This window comes from Cervus canadensis, chromosome 25 (genome assembly GCF_019320065.1).
Source record: "Cervus canadensis isolate Bull #8, Minnesota chromosome 25, ASM1932006v1, whole genome shotgun sequence".
In the NCBI taxonomy this organism is placed as follows: Eukaryota; Metazoa; Chordata; class Mammalia; order Artiodactyla; family Cervidae; genus Cervus; species Cervus canadensis.
The window spans coordinates 5455-11184 of NC_057410.1; the positions used below are offsets into that span (position 1 = coordinate 5455).

Consider the following 5730-nt stretch of genomic DNA (forward strand, 5'->3'; position numbering starts at 1 on the left):
TGGCTTCCCCTGCCGACCAAGTCGCACACGGGCTCCGGACTCGCTATCCTGGCACCTCAGACTGAGCATGCTCGGTGCAGCCAGCCACATCGCCAATCCCCAGTGGCACTGGGAGGAGTGCACTTGTGGCTCTGGCTTGGAGGGTCTCTCTCGCTCTCTCTCTCTCTCTCTTTCTCTCTCTCTCTCTGAGGCTCTCTCTCTCTCTTTCTCTCTCTTTCTCTCTCTCTCTCTCTTTCTCTCTCTCTCTCTCTCTGAGGCGCTCTCTCTCTCTCTCTCTCTCTCTCTCTCTCTCTCTCTCTCTCTCTCTCTCTCTCTCTCGTCGCTAAGTCATGTCCGACTCTTGCAACCCCATGGACTGTGGCCTGCCAGGCTCCTCTGTCCATGCGATTCACCAAGCAACAATACTGGAGTGGGTTGCCCTTTCCTTCTCCAGGGGATCTTCCTGACCCAGGAAACTAACCCGAGTTTCCTGCATTGCAGGCAGATTCTTTACCAACTGAGCTATGAGGGAAGCCCTTGGACGGTCACAGAGGAGCAAAAGAATAGCTGGAAAAGAAATAATAATAAAATAAAGTTAATTAAATACAGATTTTATTTGGATTTTCCTAGTTTTTGCACTAATGACATTTTTATGTTGCAGGACGCAATTCAAGTTACTGTTTGCTAAGACATGGTCATGTGTCCTTGGTCTCCTCCAATCTGTGTCACATACTGTATCCCCTTGTCTTTTGTGACCTTGGAAGCACAAACAACTGAGGTTAAACTCTTCAGGTCTTCTTTATTTTCTGCTTATGATAATTTCTTTACCCAATACTACAGGTGGTTGTTTATGTAGTTCTAATCGAACACTGTTCTATCAGAGTGAAAATGGAAGAAAAGTCGGGTACTGATTAGAAGCTTTAAGATAAATAGGAACACTGGTAAGTAATGATGTTATTTGGATGACGATTCTCATACCAAAGTAAAATAAAATAAGATAATGTTTTAGTCATTGCAGTATCAGCAAACATTGAAATACTGCATGTGTGGCCGATATGCTCTGTATAAATGTCAAACTTAGTCATTTATTTGCATTTAACAGGAAGCCACACCTCAAACAGCTTGTGAGTTCATTCAAACTTGGGAATAATGAAGAATTATTAGGACAAAAGAACATTATAATACTCACAAAATCATATCACATAGACAATGCTTTCAAATTCTATAGACAACGACATTTCAGAGAATATAGGACAGAGTTTAGATGAACTGAAAAATAGAGATCTGAATGCCTGAATGGAGCATAAAAGTATGGACTGTAGTACACTTATTTCAGAAAAATATGATCTTGAGGATTTCTATATGTACATCAAAAGAGCTGAAAACACCACTGTTTTGACTGGTCATTATCAAGTTAAAGAAGAAAATGACTATGCATTGCATTGATTGGATTTTTTTTACCCAGTGGCCATAGCCTCATAATTTCATACAAGTTTTTTCAGTTCAGTGTAGTGACTTTGTGAGGAGTTTGAGAAGTACAAGTCAATGATGAGAAACCATACATCATTATCTATATTCATACTCCTAGGACTGACAGATGACCCTCCAATGCAGGTTCTGATTTTTACATTTCTGGTTGTCTCCTACTTACTGAGTGTCACTGGGAACCTGATCATCATTATACTCACTTTAGTAGATTCTCACTTAAAACTGCCATGTACTTTTTCCTCAAACACTTCTCCTTTTTAGAAACCTTATTCACCACGGTCTGCATTCCCAGATTCTTATACAGCTTATCAACTGGGGACAAGACTATTTCCTACAATGCTTGTGTTAGTCAACTATTTTTTATCTTCCTTTTTGGAGGAACAGAATTTTTTCTCCTGGCCATCATGTCCTATGATCGCTATGTGGCCTTCTGCAAACCCTTACATTATGCAACCATCATGAACAGTAGAGTCTGTGTTTGGCTTGTTACCTGTTGTTGGATAGCAGGTTGGCTGGTCATATTTCCACCACTCTGCCTGGGCTTAAACCTGGAATTCTGTGATTCTATTGTCATTGATCATTTTCTCTGTGATGCTTCTGCTGTGCTGAAGATCTCTTGTTCAGACACACGGTTCATAGAACAGATGGTTGTTACCCTTGCTGTGTTGATTGACATAGTGACATTTCTGTGTGTTGTTATGTCCTACATATACATCGTCAATGCCATCCTAAAGTTCCCTTCCTCCCAGCAAAAACAGAAGGCCTTTTCTACCTGCTCTACTCACTTGATTGTGGTTTCTATCACCTATGGCAGTTGTATTTTCATCTATGTCAAACCCTCAGCAAAAGATGAAATGGCAATTAATAAGTGTGTGTTAGTGCTTACGACTTCAGTTGCCCCCATGTTAAACCCATTTATTTATAGCCTGAGGAACAAACAAGTGAAACAAGCTTTTGCAGACTTAATCAAAAGAATTTCACTGATCTCAAGAAAGTAAAGGTATGTTAAAACTAAAAGTAAAATATAAATTTAAAAAGAATAGTGGGCCTGAAGGCCACAATTTTCATTTGTTAACTATTGTACCCTAGTCTATTGTCTGTTCATATTAACAGGCTTATGCCACTGTTATTATGGAAGTTCAGCTCCCAAATCATAATTTCAATGTCTATTAAAATAAACTGAGCCATGTCAATTACTGTTAAAAATGAACTTCTTCCTACATTATATCTCATATCAAGAGAATATGAAATTAGATTTCCATGAAAAAGTCCTTGTGTGTGTGTGCTAAGTCACTTCAGTCATGTCCGCTTCTTTGTGACCCTATGGACTGTATTCCACCAGACTGCTTTGTCCATGGGATTCTCCAGGCAAAAATACTGGAGTGGGTTGCCATGCCCACCTCCAGGGGACCTCTTGACCCAGGAATCAAACCCATGTCTCTGTCTACCTGCATTAGCAGGTGAGTTATTTACTACTAGCACCACTTGGGAAACCCAAAAAGGTCCTTACCTAAACTCTAACCTGGCTCTGATCAATCAAAGAACTGTTAAATCTTATGTGGAAATATTGAATTCTTGAACTCATAGGGAAATAATGGCATAATAGTATCCATTGTTTTTTCAATGCAAATATCCAAAAAGTCTTTACATCATTACAGTTTCTCTCCTGAAGCAGGAACTAAATATTCAAGATAATGATTAATTAGTTTGAGCAAAAAAAAAACCAAATGAATTTTAACCCTGGAGAGGAAAAAACATGAGTTTAGATCCCTAGAGATCCACACCGACTTTGGAAAAGGAACTTTAAAGCCCAAATATATAGGTTTAGATTGATTGGATTATCTCTAAAGTGAAGAGCACAGCCTCTACATTAACTTGTCACCCAGGTGGCAGTGATCTGAAAATCTGCTGAGATAATAAAACCACCCATGTGGTTCAAATTAGGAAAAGAGTATATCTAGCTGTATATTGTCACCCTGCTTATTTAACTTCTGTGCAGTGTACATCATGCAAAATGCCAGGCTGGATGACTCACAGGATGGAATCAAGACTGCCAAGAGAAATATCAATAACCTCAGATATGCAGATGACACCACCCTTATGGCAGAAAGCAAAGAGGAACTAAAGATGTGAAGAACCTCTTGATGAGGATGAAAGAGAAGAATTTAAAAAAAAAAAAAACTGGTTTAAAATTCAACATTCAAAAAACTAAGTTCATGGCAACAGATCCCACCCACTTCGTGGCAAGTAAATGAGGAAATAAAGGAAACAGTGATAGATTTTATTTGCTTGTGCTCCAAAAATAACTGTGAGCAGTGACTGCAGCCATGGAATTAAAAGACACATGCTCCTTGGAAGAAAAGCAAAGACAAACCTAGAGAGCACATTAAAAAGCAGAGGCATTACTTTGCCTACAAAGATCCATATAGTCAAAGCTATGGTTTTTCCAGTAGTTATGTACAGATGTGAGAGACAGACAATAAAAAAGGTTGAGCGCCGAAGAATTGATGCTTTCGAACTGTGGTGATGGGGGAAACTCCTGAGAGTCCCTTGGACTGCAAGGAGATCAAACCAGTCAATTCTAAAGGAAATCCACCCTGAATATTCACTGAAAGTGTTGCAGTGAAAAGGAAAAAAGCAGAATGAGTTTTTCTTTCTTTGTTTCCTGAGAAGAATATAAAGAGAACAGTGAGCAGGCCTGAGGAGAAGGCAATGGCACCCCACTCCAGTACTCTTGCCTGGAAAATCCCATGGATGGAGGAGCATGGTGGGTTGCAGTCCATGGGGTCGCACAGAGTCGGACACGACTGAAGCGACTTGGCAGCAGCAGCAGCAGAGCAGGCCTGAACATTGTTAATTTTATTTTACTTTAATGCCTCCTAACCTTGAATGTCTGTAACTGTTCACTTTTCTGCCCCTTTCGTGGCAGGAGCTAGACTTTGCACCTCGCTTCCTTTGTTGTGGTGGTTGTTGTTGTTGTTCAGTCACCCAGTCATGTCTGACTCTTTTCAACCCATGGACTGCAACATGCCAGGCCTCCCTGTGAAGGACTGGGAAGCCTGACACGTTGCAGCCCATAGGGTTGCAAAGAGTCGGACGTGACCTAGTGAGTTACCAGCAACAATGTGCACATACAGCACAACTAGTGCTGAAATACATAATACAATAAAAGTTCTAAATATAGCTAAATTAAGCCAACAGAAGCCAGCAAATCTCAGCAAATTTCTGCTAGGCATTGCAAAAGTTAAACTAGCAAAGTACAAGGAAGCCCTGGATTATAGACAAGTAATTCAATAAAAAGGCATATTGTCTCCTCAAAGATTATCTATAACATTGAAAAAACAGAAGGTATGACCTTCACTAATATTTCTAAGAAAGATGTTCTACGTTTGTTTATTTTATACCTTACTATCTTTCTCATTTTTCACCATAAACCTCAGTGGTCCAGACTGGAATCTTTTTGACTTTCATTTCTTGACCTGTGTTCAAGGCATTGCCTCTTACAAAGATTTCCTTCCCTGTATCCCTCCCTAGCCCTCTCTGTGGAACCCTCATGTGCACCTGTCACTTTCTACAGTTAGTTATCACGCAATAGCAAATCATCCCCAAATCAGTGGTTTAAAACTTGAGTTTCTGGATCAACTTGGTGTTTCTGCCAGTTTGAGCAGACATCAGCTGATCTTGGCTGGGTTTGTCCATAGGATTATCACTATGAATGACTGGGTCTTGCAGTCTAGTTAGGCATCATTCACAACTCTAACAGTTTAATTACTATTATCTTAAATAATTGAGCTTTCTTCCAGATGGTGCTTTAACTTCTAGACAATGTTTGTTCTCATGTAATAACATTGAACTCCAAGGAAGAGAATGGAAACATGCAAGGCTCCAGAGTCTTAGGCTCAATATCCCTTCTAGCACATTCTATTCACCGAACTAGTCACAGGACCAGCCAAGACTCAAAGGAGACAAATAGAATTATTTGTTGATTGAAGGAATTAAAGAACACATTGCAGTGACTGTGGATAGAGGGGGGATCAGTTGTGTTTGCTATCTACCTTCCATAGACAAGACACTTTCCTGTAAATTCAAATATTGTATTTTACAATTCCCTGTCTATTTTACTCTTAGTATGCTAGTGGATCCCAGGTAGTAAAGGATCATAATGCTGCTTTTCAAATTAGATTTTAATGAACTATAGTTTAATAAATCCCCCAGAAAACAATAAAGCACAAAATTTTACAAGAAAAAAAGGTTACAGTGACT

At 39.6% G+C, this 5730-nt stretch overlaps 1 pseudogene; it reads left to right on the plus strand.

The window, feature by feature from the left end:
- The first annotated feature begins 1527 nt into the window (after nucleotides 1–1527).
- LOC122427536 lies at nucleotides 1528–2465 on the plus strand (annotated as a pseudogene).
- Nucleotides 2466–5730: the final 3265 nt, after the last annotated feature.